Below are 12,695 nucleotides of genomic sequence, written 5' to 3'. Positions count from 1 at the left end.
GCTTTGGCTTTGGCTTTGGCTTTGCTTTTGCAAGCGTGTAGCCTGTTCGCATTTTCTCTCTATTTTGCTTTTTTTTTTGTGCAACTCTCCATGCCTCCTGCCCACACACACACCTGCTTATGTTAGTAAACTGTAAATATTTAATTAATTTCCATGGATATTTTTATGCCGGCAAGTTGAGTTTATTAATCGGCGTCGCTCTACGTGACATGGCCGGAACGCGATTGCCTTTCATGCAGTTCCACTTGCCGTCACTGGCTTTTTACTTTGCTCTTCTTCTTTCCGCTTTATGTGTGTGTGTGCGTGAGTCGCTGCAGCTGTCTGGTCGAGTCGCTTGTTTGCTTGACTCACACGCTTTTACGCTCTGCTCTGTTCTGGCTGTTTTTCTGTGTCGTTTTTTGTCGCCATTCACATATTGCTTTGCCTCAGACCCAACCGCCTTTGTGGCTGGCGCGCATAATTTGCAAACAGATTTAAATGTTTACATGGCGCTTGCCCTTTTGCTGGCTGCCATTGCCACAGTAGCTGCAGTTGACCAGAGAGCGAGATCGAGGGAGAGAGATTCGCTCTCTCTGCTGTAACTTTTCTCTCTAGTCTCTGCCGCAACTTTGACTAACCACACAGCGCTTTTTCTAATACCACCTATATGTATATACCACCTATATATACTACCTATATATCTTAATAAATACCTTATATATTCTGTTTTGCAATTTGCTTTGTCTGCGCCGCGAAGTATGCAACGCGCTTTTGCAGCTCTTCTGGCGCCACTTGATGCCGCTAAATGCCATTGATTACCTTCGCCGCCTTTGTGCCACATCATTTTCGCACAATTTTGAAGTCTTTGCTCATAAAAAAACATGATTCGACACATTCGGCTATTATGTTTAGCGCCTCGTAATTGTACTTGTTCTGCTTATTATGCGCCCTATGCCAGCTCGGTGCATGACACGGCTCTGGAATGGCACTCATTTGAATGCGCAGCGAAGAGTCTTGTGTGGCTTACTTTTTATCAACTTATGACAATTCCGAAACTGAATTGAATCAATCAATCAGTATCAGAGTGCTGCCAGCAACTACAACACACAAATAAGTAACACTTAAGCAAATCTTTATTTCAATTCGTTCTGCTCGAATTTGACTCGAATCTTCCAGTCAGCATCACTTTGACCTAACATCATCTCCCTATTGCACCTGCTCTAACAGTAATAGAACAACTTGTTCTCATTTAAAAAAAAAATACAATTTTTAAAAAATATGAAACACTTTAAATATAAATATAAAAATAAGTTTAATTTATTATTTTTTTTTATTTACTATAATTTTTAAACAATAATTTTTTTATGGAAAATTAGAGAGTTTTTTCTTTAATATTTTAATACCTGTAAATTTAATATACAGATGCAAGCTATTGAAAAAAAATATTGACTAGAGCATATAATTTTTAGAAAATATTTAAAAACTGAAAACATAAATATAAAAATTGTTTAAGGCTTCGATGCCATAGCTAAACTTACCAACCTTTTAATTTATTAGTTTTTTTATTTATTATAATTTTTTACAATTATTTTTTATATAGAAAATCAGAGTTTTTTCTATAAAATTGTGCATCTAAATTTTTCTCTAGCTGAGAGTAATTTTCTTGTTTTCTTCATATATTATCCCCGTTGATTTTTGTGCTCTTGTCGAACAGATACTTTCGCGCTGAGCTGGCTGTCAGCCGTGGCGAATAGATCTTTAAATATTCAAATGCTTGATGCGACTTCATTTCTGATGCTAACGATGCAGATACATGCTAATAACTTCTTTCATTAAAAATTCCATGGCATCAGTATACTTACCCACGCCTTGCCGCGCAGCGCATTATACACACACACACACAGCCATCATTATCCAGCGCACACACGCAGACAGTCTCTTTCAGCCCCCACAACCCCTTAGACGGGCCTAAGCAGCTCAACAGTCGCAGACCATATACTTGAGCGCCGCTAAACTCGTCCAATTAGTAGCATTTAATTTGGTAAACAGCAACATTTTCGTGCTTTTGCATTTTTTTTGTAATTAACAACAACAACAACAACAAGTACAGAAACATGAGCGTGTAATGATGATGATGATGCTGATGATGATCCCAGGCGCGAGAGGCGGGGCGCAAGAGACTGCTGGAGGTGGCTGTTGGGCGCATTATATGCTTTAGCCAGATGAAGCCGCCTGATGAGTGGGGCAAACTGCTTGGCTTCTGTTTTATGTGCCACTTGTACTTATGTATGTGTGCGTGTGTGTGGGTGTGCGGGTGTGCGGGTGTGTGTATCTTGTGCATATGTTTGCTTTGGCGCCACCATAAACGCGCTTGTTGTTGTTACTGTGGCATTTTGGGCCGTGCTGCCCGGCACAATCCACATCCTCATCTACATCTACCGCATCCGCATCCGCATCCGCATCCGCATCGACTTCCCCATACCATTCCATGCCATCCCCACACCGACAGTCATTATTTTGATGTCAACAACGTGCCAGCAGATGATTGCCTCGGCCCCGCCTCGTCCAACACTTTTTACTTTATTTTTGCACCTGTCCACAACGAAGCTTATTAAAAAACATAACACAAAAACAAAAACAAGCGCAAAAAAGCTCAAGCGTGCGCAAAAATTGTTAGGTACAGCTTTTCAAGTGAACCCCAAACAGAACAGCGGGCAGAGCAAACAAATTAACCGCAGTAATGAACATGGACAAACGCGCCGCACTCACCCAGCAAACCGCTGGCCTAAGGTGGGGCGGGTGTGAACAGGACGCGGATGGACACAATCACACACACACACCCATCCACACACAGACACAGGTAGGCGACTGTCGCTGTGCCTGTGCGCGACCTTTTTCCACCTGTCAGACAGGCGCTGTCTTTTTAGTGAATGCCCCACTAACCAAAATACATTTGGACTCGGGGCATTGTGGGTCCATGATAATGCCTGCGGATAGCTCATTCAATTTGACAAAGGTTTCCAACCCGAACATGCTCGCCCACCACAAAAAGAGAAGCAGTAGAAGAGCGCACCAAGAAATAGTTGTCATTTATCCGGCGACACAGAACCAGAGCCCGGGCAGCTGCGGAGCATTCAACTATTTCTATAGCTCGGACATTTGCGAAGTCATTAAAGCTTCTGCAGCTCCCTTGCGGCCAAGGATCGCGATGAACTGAAAGCATTACAGCTTCCCCTTAGTTACGTTCGGCAACTCTGATCTCTACTCGACTGACAAATTGGTCCAAAAGCGACCTTCCATAAGTTCATTTAGACATCACGTTGGACATCTGCTTGAAAAGTTTGGAAAACTGTGAAATTTCCATTGTTTTTTCCGCTTGTTTCTTGTTCCATTTTAATTGCGAGAAACTCAAATTGAAAATGTTAACAAACGAACGAGACGGCGCTTGGGGAATGTTCGGAATGTTTGGAATGTGGCCCCAACATCGGCATATTTTGGCGCTGGCATTGAGACTGTTAGACTGACACGACTTTAGAGTAAAATGAGCGTGTATACAAAATATAATATAATATTTAATAATATAATATATACACTGCTCGTCATCAGGTCAGTTGGTCAAAGGGAATCTCTCTGACAATCAAGTTAAGGTGCATAGAGAAGGCGTTTTATTTCTTTGCTATGCTTAGTTTGCATCGAAAAACTTGGAATTATTTTTCATCATCAGGATTCAATGATGCATATCTCGCTCTATTTGGTAAGCACAATTATAAAATTTTTTACATAGACTTAGAAATTGATCTTCTGTAGGAAAAATGTTACAATGCGAATATACAAAAGTTTATCTTTGGGGGAAAAATCAATGATTGCAGCTTACTTTGACTCTCGACTCTGTTCGCTTGTCAGTCGCTCTCTCGCTCTTGCTCTCGCTCTCTTCCTCTCTATTTCTTTCTCTGTTTCTCCCTCTGTCTTTCTTTCTTTATCTTATTATTCTTTATTGTCTAGCATATCTATAAGTCAAATTGTTAGGACTGCAATATTGTTCAATTGTCACATAGAAAAGCTAATAAAATTTAGTTTTTATAAAAATATTAGAGCTAAAATTTTGATATAATATTTAAATAGTTTTTAGGCATATTTATTTAGCTGCTTATTTGTAATGTATTTCTGAAATAAAGCTTAAATGTAGCTGAGCAAATAAGAAACTTTTAAACAAATATTTAAAAATTCTTTGAGCAATTCCAAGTACCAGAAAGAGGGCAATGCTGAGATCAGATCTGATTCTTTTGTATCTTAGAAGAGCGACGCTCTTTACTTGAAAGTCTTATGAATATTGCCATGAGCCCAACTGTATTTTAGTAACACTCGATCGTGTTGACGTTTCTCAATAAAGTATACTTGACATTGCTGCAGGAATCTCACCTCGTAGAAAATAATTCTAGTTCCTATTGAGCCGTCCACATGCTCAAGCCTGCGCACACATACTCTTCATTTACAGAGTATTTGCTGGGCTAAGATATATGAGTGAAATTATTTAGGAGCCGCATGCAAAATGTCAAATGAAGTGAAAATTCGAGTGGCATATTTGTGGGCAGTTGATTGGCTGTTGAGAGCGTGCGAAGAGCAAACGGCTTTAAATGTTGCTAATGGTGTTCAGCTTGTGGTTTAGAGATGTATAGGTGGGCGGGTAGGTGTCGGATGGGGCGTGGTTGGCGGCAGAGCAGTGGCAACAAAATGCTATTTATATTTAATAAGTTTGTGAGTGTTTCGGTATCTTGTTGGCTGTGTGTGCTTGTTCAAGCTTTCATTATTATGTGCGCCATTTTTATGGCTGCGCCCACACACACACAAAGAGAGAGAGAACAGGCGGATTTATTTACACAAAATAAATAATTAAAAATGCCTTCAAAAATACCAAAGCGAAAAGAATATGATGGCTAAGCGTGAGGCGCCCTCGTGAAATTGTATAAAATTTAATAAATAAATAAATAGCAAGCAAGCCGAATTGCAATATACATGAATACATACATGACCCCAACACACATAGCCAGCAGCGCGGCGCGGCGTGGCTGCACGCTCCAAAGTTAATTAAACTTGTTGCCCAACAAGCAGAAGCAGGCGAGAGCGAGAATAAATATAAAAATAAAAATAAAAATGTAGCTAAATCAAAATAAATCATATTTGAGAAAAGTCCTCGCCCAAATGAATAGAAACTGAGACAATTTCAACAATGCTGCCGGCGCTTATGGCATGCTAGAGTAGCCAGGGCTTGGGTCTGGGCTTGGGCTTGGGGTTGGGGAGACTAGGAGCTGCTCAAAGCGAGGATTACAGCAGGTCAAAAGTAAATGCTGACAACTCAAATTGGTCTCCTTAGGCCTTAGCTTAGGTGACTTGGGCCAGCAATCGCAGACAAATCGAATACACGCAGAGAGCGTTCGAAGAGTTCGGCGTGAGTTGGAATTTATTAGTTTTACACTTTTTGTTTATTATTTGTAGCCTAATTAAAATTATGATATTATGCAGCGGAAATGGCTTTGCAGCGCAGCGCACACAAAATGTAAATAAATTAGCAACGCGCCAACTGTCGTACAGCTGGCCGCCATTTTGTTTGTCTGCGTGCGGGTGTGTGTGTGTGTGTGAGCACAGCAAAGTGCTGAAATTTACTACCAGCCAGAGGCCATTGAACCTTAAAGCTAATTATTCATAAGCATTTGCTCGAAATGCAAATGCGAATGCGAATTTTAATTAAAATAATACAAATAATAATTAAAATAATAAATAGTAAATTGTTCAAATAATTAAGAATATTTTAATAACTAAAATAACTAAATAATTATTAACTAAAATAATTATTGCAATTAAAATAATCAAAATTCATTACAATAATCATAATAATTATAATTAAATATGAAGAAAAAGGTAAAATCAGTCATATAATTAGATAAATTAGAAATGATAAAATAATTACAAATCAAATAATTTAATATTAAAATGAAATAAATTAGTTAAAAGAATTAGAGTAATTAGTCGAATGCAATTATTTAAAACAAATCAAATGAAATAAAAATAAACAGAATTATTCAAGCATTAATTAATAAAAATTAAAAAAATAATAATTAAAATATTTAAAATGTATAAAAAATTAATAATAATTAATTAGAGTAATTAAAGTAATTAAAATAAATGTAAATAAAAATAATACAACTAATTTAAATAATTAAAATAATTTAAACATTTTAAATAAATTAAAAGCATATATATAAAAGCAAATATATATATATGTATATATTAGAAAATAAATAATTGAAAATACTATAACTAATAATAATACTATAAATAATACTATAAATTAAATGAATCATACTAAAATATTTTGTAAGGTGAAACGTCATAAAAAAAATTAATTTTGTGCCTTACTAAAGTTTTGTGTTTCGTGTCATATGTAAACTCACTTTGAGAAATCCCTTTGAGTCGCCTCTGAGACAAGCTCAAATTGCATCTGATAATGACTTTGACTAGCCATAAGCTGCTGAATAAGGTGAAAAGAGATGTGAAAGTTATGTAAGAGTGAATAGTTCTTGCAGGGTATTTCGCAGCACATAACCTGGCTAAAGCACTTTCACTTGTTTGCTATGAGATTTGTTAGTTTCGCCTCGAACTGTGTCTATAAATTTGATTTGCATTTGCTAAATGCATTCTGTTGTTGCGGCTGCCAATATGCCAATGCATCTGGGCATTTAATGGCCTGTGCATCGGATGCTGCCCCAGTTGGTGTTGTTTTGATGCGGCTGATGGCTGATGGCTGATGTGTGCTGGCTGGTGCCTGCTGGTTGGTGCCTGATCTTAATGCAGTTGCCACCATTTCACTCTCGACTCCGCTGGCCGTCGCTCGTAGATAGCATGTCCAACTGGATATATATATATATATAGTTGCTGTTGCAACTATTTCGCATTTGGCTTTGTGTATTTGTCTAGCATTTCATGATGTTTACTGGCCAAATAAACTTTTCACACATCATCAGGCGAAACAATCAATGCCACGACAGACAGACAGACAGACAGACGAGATGTGCGAACATGCTGAAGGACTGACAGACAGATAAATCCACAGACAGGCGTTGCCCATTTCTTGATTTATTCAGCAGCTGTGCTAATTTTGTAAGCCACCAGCCAGAAAGAGAGCGATGGAGGCAGCGAGAGTGAGAGAGAGAATGGGTAGTCGGACCTACCCTGTCTCCGAAATTCCTGTTGCCTGAAACGTGCCAAGTGCTGGGCAACAAAATCAAAAGGTACGTTGCACGATCAAGTGAGCAACTTCATAATTTTTTTAGGCCACTGACTTTACAATGACTCAGATGACGACATGGCAGCGCAGCAGCAAGGACTGTCGCCTATGCCGGCTGACAAAGGCAGCCAGATACATGTTCATGACGGTTATGTATGCATCTATGTAGCCATCCAGCCAGGCAGCTCGTGCAGCCAGCTCGTGCAGCCTTGTAAATAAGAAATTTCTTGTTATTGGTCACGTACGCCAGGCAAAAGTTGCCTCTTGCACTTTTGGCTTTTGATTTAGCCCTAAAGAATTAATAAGTGAACGTTGTCAAGTGGATTTATTAATTACATCACGTTGCAGCTTGCGACAAGAGACTTGCTCCTATCAGCACACGCTACACAGCATTCCTGCAGCTTAACTCGCATATCTTGATCGAACCTCAAAGGTCCTGCTCACTGTATTTATCAATTTGATCATTTGATTTCCTACTTCATGAGTCATGAGCAACAGATAATTTAATGTGTTTACAATAATATGTATTTAAAGAATCTTAAATGTTTTATAATTATTAAAATATTTATGAAAGTTTTATTTTTTTTCCTGAAATATATATAATTTTTATATATTTTTTTTAGAAACATTTATATGTATCTTAAACATTTATAAAAATATTTACATATATTCTTTAATTATTTTTTGTTTTGTATATTTTTCATATATATTTTTAATATTTTTAAATATACTTTTTACATTTTGTTAGTTATTTATATAAACATATTTTTACAAAATTGTAATATTTTTTTTCTTATTTTTATGTTTATTTGCTGTAATATATTTTGTATCTATATTTCTTAGATATTTTTATATAGTTTTTATAAATATTTAAAAATTTTTGTTTGCATTTTATATAGCTTTGTAATACTTTTTTTTATTTGTTCATATATTTTATATATTTATACACATGGGTCTTTGTTGGTTTGTCAAATAAGCTTCGAAACTTGATAGATATATAAAGATCGGAAAGCTTTCATGCTGCTCGCAGTGCTCGTAATATATTCAGCTCTCAGTTTTACATTGTAATGTGGCTGAAATCGGTGCTGATGACTGCTGCCTGCTAACTATGACTGGGGAGGGATGGGCAACAGCTGCTTTTATATGCGACTCTGTAAGTCGTAAAGGCCACCAAATGCGGGAGACAGTTTGGCAGGCAAACTACTTGTGAATACGAAGAGCGGAACTTTGTGCGACGGTGTTAATGCTCGCCTTGCTGCGTTTATGGCACTGTCTAAAGAACTCGGGCCATGGGTTGGTATGAAATGCGTTAACGGCAATCTCGGCACGCATAAAATGAAAGTTTGCATCTCGAGGCATTAGGCAAGACTTCTAGTTCAAGTGAAGCGTTTACAAATTCATTTAATGGCTCGTATAATGCCCATTTACGATGCTTTAAATATTGCCACAGAGTTAATTATGTTGAACGTTAAATAAACATCAATTAAAAAGTACCCAGCCAGCCAGTCAGCCAGCCAGCGAGCTATCTAGCCTCATTGCCTTACGGCCAGCGGGGCGTATGAGTAATGCTGCGTGTCAATTTGTTTTGCCGAAATGTTATTGGCGCCGTTGTTGTCGCCGCTCTGTGTTTTTGCTATTGCTGCCATGACAGCAAAGTTCGTGCATTTTAAAGACTGACGACCGTCTGGGCATGGGCATGACAATAAATATTCATAGCTGGAAATCGTAAAACAAATCAAAAGTCATCAAAAAGTGCACTTTGCTCTAATTCCTAAACGCGCTGTCTTCCGCTTGGGCCGACCTTTATTATTTGTTTTTTTTGGTAAGCGCTTTTCCTATTTCGGGAGCCATTTTCATGTCAAGTCATGCTAAGACCAAGGTAGGGCGTCAGGCAGAAAAACAACAGTTTCAGACGAATAGCAACAGCAGCATAGCAACAATAATTGTGCAGTCAAACTTATTAATAAACGTTATAGCTATGACGACAACAACAACAACTACGACCAAAATGGTAGCCAGCAGAAACAACAAAATAACAGACGCAACATCGACGACAATATTGTAGTCAAATGAAGTTGGAGCTGCCTGGCTGGCTAAAAGTTGTTTCACTTTTGTCGACAATGTCCAAATTGGCAAAGTTGGAACAAAAAACCAAGCGACGACAACGGCAACAGCAACAACAACAACAACAGCAGCAACAATGAACAAGAAGCAACAGCGAAGCCGTAGTGGCATAATTAGAGCTGTTTTTACAAAAGCCCGAAGCAGCCAGAAGCCAAAGACCCAAAAAGCACAAAGCGATTTTTCCATATAAATAGTTATACGACACAGGCCACAGGGCAACAACTCAGGAATTCAGAAAATAACTATGTACGTGCATATCGGATAAATACTTTCAGCAAAAGATACATTACAATGCAAACGGATCGATATCAAGTTCTGATTCGATATTTTCCAAATTCAACTCGCTTACAACTCCAGCTAACAAGTTGCAAATGAAAGTCGGGCAAATCGATTTCAACTCGAAGTATTTCAATTACAAACTTTGTTTTTATTTTATAGAAATATGACAGAGCCTTTGTGTTTTGTAAAACTAAAATACAGATGAAAGTTTCGATTGGAATTCGAGTTTCAGATGCTGTAATAGATCTTCTAATGTAGCTCTCACATTAGTCAGTCACAATCTCACTTATTGATTGATTGACTATGTGTACTTTCGACTAACTTGCTGAATGTTCTAGCTTACTTACCGACTGATTGACTGACTGATAGAGTGACTAATCGCTGGACAGATTTTTTGATTGACTGACTGAAGAAATGATTGATTTATCAACTGAACTGATTAAACGATTCATTGATTGACTGATTGATGTTAGAATGCTCTATTTTTGAGTGATTGCTAATTTGTATATAGATTAGTGACTACTTGATTGATTAATCATTTGATTGATTGATTGATTGACTGATTGACTTATGGATCTACTGATGTTCTTTATGATTTCTTGTGTGAATAATTGTTTATTTGTTAATAGACTGAAGACTAACTGATTGATTGATTGATTGACTGCTTTAGTGATTGATTGAGTGACTGATAGATCGATGATTATTATATTTATAATTGATGGGTGGATCAATTGAGTGATTGATTGCTTGATCGTTAGACTGATAGTTATATTGCTTCAATCATTTGTGATTTGCATATAGACTGAAGACAAACTGATTGATTGATTGCTTCATTAATTGATTGATTGGTAGACTAATTCTTTTATTGTTTGATTTATACTGATCATTCGATTGATTGATGATTCATAAGAAAATTGATTGATTAACTGACTGGTTTATTTAATAAACATTCACTGATTGATTGATTGACTGATAGTTAGATTGAGTCTTTTTGGCTATATTCTCTATTCATAAAAGCAAGAATTACGATAATAATCTGAAGAGCAATGCCAATAACTAGCATTTCATGGAATAAGTCAATCAGACAGTAAAAATTAGATTGTTATTAAATTAGCCTGTAAATGGTCGAAATGGTAATGCCAATCAGAATAGCAAGCGTTGATAGCAAAATTATTTCTTGTCTTTGGCTTTGTGAAGGTTGAAGTTTGTTTTGTATTTGGCCGAGCTTCTGTGGCTTGGTTATTCTCTATTGGCTCGTTGTCAAGCATAAGTTGAACTGCTGTCAATCGGTGAGCCGGGGGAGCTGGTGGCTGCAGTGCTGCGTGCCGTTAACTGGTTGATAGATTGATTGGCGCCTTTAGCTTGCGGTGAGTAAACAATTTTCAATTAACAATCGATTTCCTGCCCGCATATCTCTCAAGCTGTTGCTGCCGACGTTTGTTTGGATGGGGACGGGATTTTTGATTGTATATTTGTCTTTTGTTTGTTGGGGCTGTGCTGGGCTGGGCTGGGCTGGGTCACTCACGCAGATATATTTTGAAAATGAAATTAGTTAAATCGTTAAATATTCATTAGCCCGGCCCATTGTAATTTGCATTAATTGAATTGTTTGTTAAATTATAACAATTTCAGCGGGCCCGGGCATCGGGTGGGTGGCACATGGCGTCTGCGGTTGGGCTCCGCAAGGCAAGCTGCGGTGACCATCAAACAATAACCGTTCCAATTACGGCAACGGGCAAACAACCAAACAGCAATTGTAATAAAAAATGAATTAAATATGAACGCAATGTGATTAAAGCTCAGAAATTGTCGCTCAAATGCGCCAGCGCCAAAACATTCACAATTTGCGCAGCGAAATTGAATTTGAAATGAGGCCCACCCCAAGCAAATGGTTTTAGTTTTACAAATGCCTCTCAAATTCTCAAATAATAACGATAATAATAATAATAATAATAATAATAATAATAATAATAATCATAATAATATAATAATAAAATGACATCAAAATAATTCGCACATTTTTCTTTACTTTCATTGCAGGTAAGAGACTTCAAATATTTCTGCATACAAATGTGAGTAAGTGAATAATAAGATTTTCATATTGATTAAATTGCGCATACTGCTCTTCCTCTCTGTGTCCCTTGTCGCCCACACACACAGAGTGTATTTGTGTGTACGTGTCAATAAATTTTGCCAGACAGCTGAATATTAAAATACGCATTTTCCTTTACCACATTCCGTTCACATACGCAAGCGCTGGGCTAAGCCATTCGATAAAATTTCTTCCTTTTGTTGTTATTTAACATAAATAATTCGAGCTTTGGCGTTATACACAGTTGGACTGAGGCTCTAGAGCTTGCGCAATTTCAACTTGCCTCCACTGAGCCTCGCCTCCAAAGCCTTGACTTCACTTGAAATTTATATAGCTAAATAACTTTATTATATTTATATATATATATATATATATATATATATGTATATATATAAATATATATATATATATATATATCAATTAAATTGGCAATTTTATTAGCTAAAAGTAAAAACTTTATATTTTATGCTCTCAATTTTCGCATGACTCGAAACGTTTTGCCCTCGCTCAAAGTTTTACTCATTTGTTTTTCTTTTTCCATATTTTTGTTAAATTGCAACAACAATTAAAAGAGCGAAGTAACTCTATATGCAGCTGAGAACTTTGCCGAACTATGGCCAAAAGAATTTTACAACAAATTCAGTAGTTGCATAACTAACTATTTTGAATATGCCCAACTTTAGGCAAACGGCTAAGCCAGGGCATACCGTTTCTGTTGCCATCTATGTAGTAGGCAGTAGCAGGTGTATGCAGCTGCCTGAAGTATATGAATATGTTTTCACTAGAATTTACTCTAGTGATAAGACGCTGTAAAAGGCTAGCAGTGAGTGAGGGTATGCCTTAGTCGTGCACTTCTGATGCCAGTAACTTCAGTCCCTGAGTTGAACCAAAGACAAGCAAAACTAAGGCTCCCTAGAGTCAACAGACGAGACGTTGCAG

General features: G+C 37.3%; 1 protein-coding gene across 3 annotated transcripts in view; it reads left to right on the top strand.

Annotated features, from left to right (window-relative positions):
- The window catches only part of LOC111593001 (innexin shaking-B), a 151,865-nt gene that overhangs the window by 22,559 nt on the left and 116,611 nt on the right, over positions 1–12,695 (top strand). Inside the window, exon 2 of one of the 3 annotated variants that reach the window (XM_030223434.1) lies at positions 11,705–11,736. The exons of the other annotated variants lie outside the window; for them this stretch is intronic. The gene's annotated coding sequence lies outside the window, so the exon portion shown is untranslated. The remainder of the gene's footprint in view (positions 1–11,704; positions 11,737–12,695) is intronic. 3 annotated transcript variants of the gene reach the window in all.

This window comes from Drosophila hydei, unplaced genomic scaffold (genome assembly GCF_003285905.1).
Source record: "Drosophila hydei strain 15085-1641.00,03,60 unplaced genomic scaffold, DhydRS2 tig00000211-arrow-pilon, whole genome shotgun sequence".
NCBI lineage: Eukaryota > Metazoa > Arthropoda > Insecta > Diptera > Drosophilidae > Drosophila > Drosophila hydei.
This window is presented reverse-complemented; position numbering and strand designations above follow the sequence as displayed.